The sequence below is a fragment of the Sapajus apella genome, unplaced genomic scaffold (genome assembly GCF_009761245.1).
Source record: "Sapajus apella isolate SASKATOON/1434 unplaced genomic scaffold, GSC_monkey_1.0 scaffold41, whole genome shotgun sequence".
Classification (NCBI taxonomy): Eukaryota; Metazoa; Chordata; class Mammalia; order Primates; family Cebidae; genus Sapajus; species Sapajus apella.
In genome coordinates, this window is record NW_022436981.1 from 5842667 (window position 1) to 5853025 (window position 10359).

At 33.4% G+C, this 10359-nt stretch overlaps 1 pseudogene; it reads right to left on the minus strand.

Moving 5' to 3' along the window:
• Positions 1–8025: 8025 nt before the first annotated feature.
• Positions 8026–8474, minus strand: LOC116565663 (annotated as a pseudogene).
• Between the last annotated feature and the right edge of the window lie 1885 nt (positions 8475–10359).

Genomic DNA, 10359 nt, shown 5'->3' on the forward strand with positions numbered 1-10359 from the left:
AAATGACTCAGAAAGTGCAAATAAAATAACCCTGAGGAGTCAGTGCTTGTTTCATTTTTCTCATAGCTTCTCTTCTCAGAATTGAGGCTTGTATCTTCCATGTGTATAGAAGAGGCATGGGCTAGAGAACTGAATCTGGATGTCAGGGAAAGAAGAAGTATCCCTGGACTATAAGTTAGAGCATTTTTCCTGACATAAGGATACGTTATTTTAAGATTTATGGCCAAAGTCTTAACTATATGAAAAATAGTGATTTTTTAAATAGAGAGAAAATTGCTGTTTTTTAAATACAATTAAAACATGGATAAACAAAGAAAGAGCGTGCATATATGTGTGTTTGCCTAAATATATATAAACATGCATACACACACATATACATATACATTTTAGTTCTATATGTTCAGCTTCTCTCCCCCATTCATTCTTACGCCTTTTAAGAAATAGTCACAGCATAGATTCTAAAAAGAAGACTTAATTCACAGAAACATGGCACATTGGCCTATGAAATGGGGAACAATTAGCACTGAGTATTTAGACAACTCACGAGGCATCATTTAATGCAGCATCCAACAAATATTGATTTGCAATAATGTTTGAATTTCCCAGAATATGAAAATAATGTATATTTCTTATTTTTGTATAGTACTTTCCAGTTTTAAAGGTTTTTAAATACATATTATCTCATTTGACCTCCTCAAACACTTTGTGTGGTAGCCAGAATATGAATTTTTATTTCCAGTTTCTAGGTAAGGTATTGGAAATACACACATCTTAAGTGTTGCACCCAGTAGCAAATGATCCTGCAAATCATGTATGTTGACTCCTGATTTAATGATGGATAGAATATACAACACATGAGGCCAGGCGCCGTGGCTCACGCCTGTAATCACAGCACTTTGGGAGGCCGAGGTGGGCAGATCACCTGTGGTCAGGAGTTCGAGACCAGCCTGGCCAACATGATGAAACCCCATACCTACCAAAAAATATGAAAAATTAGCTGGTGTGGTGGTGGGCGCCTGCAATCTCAGCTACTTGGGAGGCTGAAGCAGGAGAATCGCTTGAACCCAAGAATGTGGAGGTTGCATTGAGCCAGGATCATGCCACTGCACTCCAGCCTGGGTGACAAGAGAGAACCTCCATCTTAAAAAAAAAAAGGAAATATATAATAAATGATTCAAAATTTTCCACCATAGTATTAAGATCTCTGAAATGGTGAGAATGTAAAGGAAATAAATGGCTTCAATTTTCTAGAAAAGTGACATATGTGAAACATAATTTTGCTTGATTAATTAGGTATTACCATACTTAAAAAATATGTGGAAAGTTTTAAATGTGCAGATTATTTTTCTTTGTTTTTTTTTTTTTTTTTTAGATTGGTGGTTTGCTGTTTTGTAAGTGGTCTCTTTCTTATTAATAATCCATTTTCATGTTGAGTTGTGGCATGGGTTACCAACATAGTGTAACACTTCTTTTTAATAATTGAATCATATATGCTCTTTATAGAAAATTTGGGAAATACACAGATGCTGGTTTGAAAAATAAAAATTACTCACCATCTAGAGGAAAACCTCTTTATATATTTTGTTACATTTTCTATTTGTTGTCATTTTATTCTTATCCAGGCATTAAAAATGCAATTGAGGATGTACTGCATATGTAAGTTGATAATGTTTCATACATAATTTGCATGCTGCATAATTTGTACAGCCACACCCTTATCAGTGGATATTTATGTTATTTTCATTTTTTGTTACTATAAATAGTACCAGGATGAGCATTGTGCAAATTTATTATTGTTTGTTTATAATTGAGTCCTAGAAGTGGTATGACTGGGTCAAATGATGAACACATTTTCAGTGTATTGACATATTTTGCCAATTTTTTCCAAGGAACTTACCACTAGCTGGTCAGAAAGCCGCATCATCCACTGTGGAATTGTGTGAGTGGAATTAGTGTTGACAGATGTATTGCTGCTGTAAAAAATGACCAGAAACTTAGGAGCTTCAATAAACACAAATGTATTATCTTACACTTTGGATGTCAGAAGACCTAAAATCAAGGTGTTAGCAGGGCTGTATTCCTTTTGGATGCTTTAGGGAATAATTATTTCCTTGTTTTTTCTGTATCTGGAAACCACTTGCATTCCTTGGCTGTGGTCCCTTCCTTCATCTACAAAGTCAGCAGTATAGCATCTTCAAATCTCTCTCTTGCTCTTTTATCTCTCCTTCCATCAGCACAGTTTCTTCCCTCTCTGACCTGCCTGTCTCTATCTTTTAAAGAGCCTTGTGATTATATTAGTTTTACCTGGATGATTCACGTTACTCTTCCCATCTCAATATCCCTAATCTAATGACATCTACAAAATCTATTTTGCTGTATAAGGTAATATATTCACAGGATCTGGGAATCGGAATATGGACATATTTGGGAAGCTATTTTTCAGCTGACCACAATAGATAAAACATAATCTCAGTTTGTATCCTATCTTCATAACTTGCAAGTTCAGAAAAGTTTTCATCAAGAATTTTTTTTATAGTTGAAGCAATAAAACAGATGGAAATGTATTTATTGACCAGGTGCTGAGGAAACCGAGGCCCAGTGAGGTCATGAAACTTCTCCAAAGTCAAGTGGCTGAAAGGTGACAGGTCTGACTTTCAAGTTCATATTCTTTTTCGTTGTTTATTTATTTTTGGTTATATTATCTTCTATTTAAAAACTAATGCTATCAGTACCTACAAGGTATAAAAAGTCTCTGACTTTAGAAAGTCAGTTGCTAATTCTGTAATGTCATTACTATTGTAGAAATAGCTGTATTCATGTCAGTAATGCTGTGGGAGGGAGTCCAGGCATGCTGCTTCCCTGCAAGGCTTCAGTGACACCATAGTGACACCACTGCTAGACTCAATATCCATATTTCAGCACATTTATCTTTATAAATCATATAGCTTTTAAGGTTTGCTTACATTTAAACTTCTAGAAGAAATATGTATTAGATTTTGAAATCAGATTTTAAAAACACATGGGCTTCATGTGTCAGGAACAGCAGTGTTTTTTAAGCACTTTTCATGCCATTAGCTACTTCTGGGCAAGTATGAGTCCATGTCTGTATGCACTCTATGGAGCATCCTTTTAGAAAACCTTACAGAGATTTTAGTAAGGGCAGTCAACCTATTCCTATCACCTCAGAGCATCAAAGACAAAAATTAATAGTTGGTCATGACTTTAACAAGATGTTTCAGAGAAAATACATGAATAAAGATCACTAGCCATTTGAACCAGGTGAAATGATTAGGTTTTATGTCTGACTCCGTAGATCTGTGAATTGGGCAATTCTTGCTAATACTAATTCTTACTATTTATATCAACCTCATTATTCCATGCTCTGTTAACTCTTCTGCATGTGATTTGCAGTTCCATCAGTTTACCTGTGATGACTGCTTATTCATTGAACTCTGGCCTGGCTCTCCTCTGCACCCAACTCCAGACCTCAGTGGCGGTGACAAGTAAGAGATATGCTGGCCCACAGGCCACAGTGCTTACGCTCTTTCAAAGTAGGAGACCAGTGGCTGAACAATGCTCTCCATAGCTTTCAAGTAGGTCTCCTATTTTCATGAATTAAAAAAAAAAAATCAATGAGTCGGAGAGGAGACACTAGCCATTACGTTGAGGATAACCATGTTCATTAAGTTGTAGGACATTTTGGTCACTGCACACAAAAGATACAAGCCATCCCAGCAACCTGGGTAAGAAGAAAAGAAATGAAGAACGATCAATTGAGAAACATAGCTAACAGGTTATATTACAGGATCTTGACAGTGAAGAAGGTAGTAAATTCAATATTTTTAAATCTATTTTTAATTTTTTTCTTCATGAATGACTGTGCTATTCCACAAAGGATTTGAGACTGCTTGAAGGAAGAAGACAACAACAACAACAAATTAAGACTAGAACAAATATTGGTAAAACAGTAAGGTCAGACAGAGGGAAATTGGAAAACTGAGGAATCTATGTCCTTCACCATCCTGTAGTTTTGGGGAGCAAACCCACTTTGGAGAGAAGAAAAGCGTTCTGTGGTTCTTGCTACAAGGACTCTTCCAACATGTTTAATGGGAGTGCAGTGCTGTGTGGAAGAGTTTGCAGATAATTCACTTTACCCTCCCTAGTAAGCCAATTTAGTCTTTACTCCTTAAATAAATATAGCTTTTTGAAGTCTTCTTGCTTATTATCCTTTTTACTTCTAATATTGAACTTTTTGATTACTGCAAGTGATTTTTTTTTTTAGTGTCCAATTAAAAGTTTAGGCTACTAGGGACTTTTAGAGCACAGTTCTTCTAAATCAGTCAACTGGTGGACAATATTCACACATTCTTAGTCTTTGCGAAACAAGTACTGAACGTGCAAATATAAAGCAAAGTGCCAGTTTCTATAATGGCTTGTTTTCTATCTGATTTCTACATGTATTGAACCCAAATAACCTGAATGGCTCATTTTTTTTCTCCTAAAAGTAGCTTCTATTTTGTTTTCTTTTTAAAAAATAAAAAGAAAATAAATCCCTTTTGGCTATCCACCAATTGTCCTGGTAATTAAGAAAAATATGTTTTATCTATTTATGAATCTTAATTGTTAATTTGATAATGTTGTTTTTACAAAGTAAATCCCATTATTATATTCCTGTGGTAGAAAGTTCTGGGTTTTGTGGGTAAATACTAAAATACAGAAATTCCACCATTGTGAATAAAAAATTAAGTTGAGTCTTAAAAAAGGTCTCATTGGAAAGTCAAATTACACTGTTATTCATCAAGCTATAGTGTCTATTTTTTTGTTATTCAGAAATACTAATAGAGTAAGACCTCATTTTTCTAAAGTAATAAAAAGTATGTTTTAAAAGTTTTTAACCATTTTAGTGACAATAATATCTAAAATAACCTAACATCCTTTCGCATAGTATTTACTTATTTTTTATTTTTATTTTTATTTTTGAGACGAAGTTTCACTCTTGTTGCCCAGGCTGGAGAGCAATGGTGCAATCTTGGCTCACTGCAAACCCTGCCTCCCTGTTTCAAGCCATTCTCCTGTCTCAGCCTCCCAGAGTAGCTGGGATTATAGGCATGTGCCACCATGCCAGGCTAATTTTGTATTTTTAGTATAGAGATAGGGTTTCTCCATGTTGGTCAGTCTGGGCTCGAACTCCTGACCTCAGGTGGTCTGCCTGCCCTCTCCTCCCGAAGTGCTGGGATTACAGGTGTGAGCCACTGCGCCCGGCCTATTTATTTTAAAATAGATACATTGTTAAGACATGTGTAGGTCTCTATATCATTGAGTGCTATATTTTTATGCAATATTTATTTCTTACATGTAGCTCTGTATTCATGACACTTGACATTTCAATTGTTTTGTAAGGTAAATCCAGCTGACACATTTTTGTTTGCTTGAGTGTTATACTGACATTGGCAAGAACATACTTTGAGTAATTTCAGTTCTTTGAAAATTATTGAAAGTAGCTTTAGGGATCAGCATATGATAAATTTTGATAAATGTTCCATGTGCACATAAAAATATGTATTTTCTGTAGTTGTAGAGTACCTAGGTCACGTTGATTATTCTTGCTGTTCAAATCTATATTAGTACAATCCAGTAGAAATATAATGCTAACTACATATGTAAATCTTATTTTAGAAATTTCTAGTAACCTGCATTACAAAGTAAAAAATAGGTAAAATTAATTTGTCATAAAATTATATGTTAAATAAAATTATATTTTATTTAGCACAATACATCCAAAACATTTTCATTTCAAAGTGTGATTAGTATTAAATTATTAATGAAAAAATTTTTCAAATTTAGCCTTCAATATCTGGTACATAATTTGTATTTACAGCACATCTCAATGCAGGTACTAAGTGTTTTTTTTTTTGTTTTTTTTTTTTGAGAGGGAATTTTGCTTTTGTTGCCCAGGCTGAAATGCAATGGCAGATGCTAAATTTTGTCCTGTGTTTAGATCCCATAAAATTTCCTGTTGAAAAAGTAGATTCACAGGCTCACATATCCAGGTTGTTCCAACCAGTCTTAAATGTTTTAGTACCCGAATCAAGTGGCAAAAAAGTCATTAAAAAACATTTACATCCACATTGAGAAAATCAATTTTTCTGTTTTAAAAAACTTGATTTGACTTTGAAGGGAAAGCATATAATTTTCAAAAGTTAAGCAAAGTTAAGTAAATTTACCAAATTTTTTTACGTTGTATCATAAAATAGAATTTATTGTAATAGAATCCTGTAAAATATATGAGTTACCATTCCACAAGGTAGAAATAAAGTCTGGTCAAAGAAATTATGCTTTAAATAATTAAAATCAAAACTGAAGGACAAGATAGGGTGTTTTTGTTCTAAAGGGTATTTGTAAAATAAAAATAAGTATAAAAATAACTCATATTAGCAGCTACACAAGCTACCATATACAAATTAATATCAATTTCAAAGGGGTATTTTGAAAATTGAAAAGCAATTTAAAATTTATCAGTATCAAGAAAGACTTATTCAAATTTCCTGCAGCGTTTGTTACCAATTTACATATTTTCAATTCCAACTAAAATCTTCTATATATTGATTCATATTGTGAAAATGTTTGAAAATCATCATTATTGATTTGTAGCATAAAAAAATCAGTGCCAATATAAATTCACATACTTGTCTAGGTAGATTACAATAGCTTTTTCATTCCTTGGAACTTGAAAACGTAGCTCCTTCATATGCAGTGTAATACCAGTCAGGAAACACAAATCCAACTACTGTTACTTTTTTCCTTTGATTATTGAATATTTGATAGAATTCCTTTAGTTTCTAAAATTTAGAGAATTGGATTTAACATTGCAATAAGTATTTGTAAAACTTTCCCACAACTCAACCAACACCAACTGGCAAAGAACACAAGACAGTCACCTTCATTGTCTTTTATTTCTTTTAATTGTTCCACAAACTGATGATGATTCATAACATTTGTATTTGCATACTGAAGAATTTTACAGTATGCCAGACACTCTTTGTAGAGACCGTTTCAGAAAGATGAGTACAAATATTTTCAATATGTATCACATATTGGAATGAAGTAAGAGGAAAACTTGAGTCTGTGGTTTAAAATTCTAGTAAATCTAGAGTTTTGATTTAAAATAACTGAAGCACCATCTGTTGTCACAGAAACGACTTTTTTGTGTTTAGTTGAAATTCTTCTCTGACAGATGTAAAAGACTAAAGAATATCCATGCCAAAAGTTCAAATTTTTAGGTTGGAAATTTACACTTTTTTTTTTTTTTTTTGGTAAATTGGAACATCCAAGACATTATATGCCCTGAATATCAATTGGGTAGGGTCAGCTATATGGTATGACTCAAGTAAAGCTAAAGAAAAGTACTTGCAATTTTTCAAACTTTCAGTTAATTAATCTTTGATATTTTTACAAAGGTTTTATACTCTACGATCAATGGTTTAGTGGCTCAACCAAGGACATTTACAAGACTATTGAATGTAAAATACCTTCTTTTTTACTTTCCTCCGAACTTTCTAACAAAATTTCTATTTCTAAAATTAGAATTTACTTTCTCATATCCCTATCTAAAAATTGTTTTCTATTTCTGCAAAATCCAAGCTGTTTTATAGCTGGACTAAGTTATACTTTATAATTAAAAAATGAATCAATTTTATTATATTGTTTAACTCTTCAATGATCTTAGTTATAGACCTTCTTTTATCATTTTCTTAGACATTAAAGTATTCATCTTTGACTTATTACAGTTTACCATGAGATTAAAGTATTCATCCTTGACTTACTATATAGTTCACCGTTTGTCACTATTTCTTCCACTTCCCGAACAATGTTGGCACCTTTAGGATACTTTAACTTAATTTACCGCCTTTTTGCCATTTTTTGGTTGCCATTTTGGTCATATTTTAATATACTATATATTTTGTTTTGTTATTTTTATTTTTTGTAGCAGTTGTTAACATTTAACAAAACTCCCTCCACGTGGCTTCATAGCACCAGGACACAAGCCGCACTCCAACATCCTGTAATCCTTTCCTCATCTCCTCTTCTGAAGAATTTGGCCTTCACAATGACAGGTTGCTTTGGGAGCTTTCCCTTTCCCAGAATTTGTATTAGTCTGATCACACCACATCAATTGTGGGAGAGCCCCAGTCTTGTTTTTAGTAGCATTCCCCTGTGTCTGCTCACTGACCAAAGTCCACAACTTAACGAGAGGTTGGCAGTTGAGCAGGAGCTCTGGTTCCTCTTTAAGTGGTAATTCTTGTAACAACTTTCCCTAAGCAGCCTGGGTGGTATTTGTCAAAGCTGATCCTGTGGTGATACATACCACCTGAATTACTGTTGCCTTCGGAGTGCTTCTGGTGCTTGCTGATGAGGCTGTGGCTGTGGCTCACGTGACCCCAAAGTTTCTGGGTCTTTCTCACTCTGGATGGCATGTTAGCAACTGAGACAACATAGAGAGACACTGTGTATTTTAAAGTCCACTAGGCATTTTTATTATTGTTTTATAAGACAAAATTTATTTAGCTTTAACCCCATGTTTACCTTTTCCATTGCTCTTTATTCTTTCTTCAATGTCTGTGCTCTTCTCTATGATTATATTCCTTCTTAAAGAATGCCTTTCTATATTTATATTTACGCAATTCTGTTGGCAGGAAATTATTACTGTTACTATTTTAAAAAACTCTTTGTTTTCACTTATAAGTATATTTTTATTTGGAATAGAATTTTAGATTAGCTAGTATTTTATTTCATCACTTTGAAGACAAAACTTTACTTTCTAGCTTTCATGATTTCTGTTGAGACAGCACCTGTCATTATCACTTTCTTGCTGCTTTGAAAGAAAGGTGCCTTTTTTTCCTCTATCTGCTTTAAAGATTTTCTCCTTGTCTTTGTTTTTCCTATGATATGCCTGGAAATTGATTGCTTTGACATTATTGGAGTTCATAATGATTCTTGAGTTTGTGGTTTGATATATTTCATTATCTTTGAAAACGTTGGTTATTATATCTTCAAATATTGTTTTTGCCCCTTTTCTCTCTTGTCCTTTCCTGGGACCCTACATATATGTGTTAAGCTTAGACCTGGATAGTTTTTATGTACTGAAATTATAGGTAACTAATTTTCTCTTCAGCTCTGCCTAATTTGCTCTTTAACTTATTCATTGCATTTTAATTTTTTAGTTACTGTATTTTTCAGTTTTAGAATTTCCATTTCCATTTTATACTTCTTCTTAACTCTAGTCTGGTGAAATTCTTTATCCTGTTGTTAAATTTTGAACATATAAATTATAGTTTAAGTGCCCTGTTTATTAACTTCAATACTTGCATCCCCATGAGTCTATTTTTATCATCTGTTCTACGTCGTTTTCTCTTCTCTTGATACATATGCTTGGTAAATTTTGACTGAATATCAGACATCATGTATGAAATAATGTACAGGCACTAGATGATTATATTCCTCCAGAGAAGACCAGATCACCTTAATTTAACCAGGGCTTAATAGATTTCTATTCTTGACTTCTGTCTGTTTAAAGACCTCATCTATTACCACTTCACTTTAATTTCTTCAAGAGGTCTTAGGTAGCTTATCAGTATCCTTCCAAATAAGCAGACACTTAACTGTATGTGTTCTCTGGTCAGCACAGTGAGATTGTGAATAGCCTTGCTTAGATGTTTAGCCTCTTAGCAGGTACTTATTGTTGACCCTAGGTACCAAGTTCATTTTTCCAAGTTCCTTTCTGGACAAGATCTTGAACTTTTGAGTCCTAACTTTTTTGGAAGCCCTAAATTCCAAGTATGTCTTTATAGCTTCTGAGACTGCAAAAAATTCTACTCAAATTTTCTCTAACTCCCCAGTTTTTGCTCAGCTTCTAAGCACTTCTGCCCACATTACCTATGAATTAGCAAATGCATTGAAGGCAAAAGCATTGAAAAATATCAGAATCACTTCAATGAATTTTCTTTCCATAATCTTAGCCTCTCAAACCGGTCTGCCTTGGTAGCATTTTGATAGCTTCATTCAAATAGTTTTTTTGTATTTTACAAACTTTTAAAGTTATTTTTGGTGGGAAAATTGGTTCTTACTAAAACTGAAAACAGAAGCCTTTCTAAGCCGTAGAAATGGGCATTTATTGTGGATTTATTCTTCCTGATTACATTAAAAATGTATATTTGTTGTAGTAAACATAGAAGACCCAGAAATATTAAAAGAGATAGTACATCTTTCAGAGGTAATTATTTTAGTATTGATATATGCTATTGACTGAATGTTTGTATCCCCAAAATTCATATGTGGAACACCAACCCACAATGTGATTAT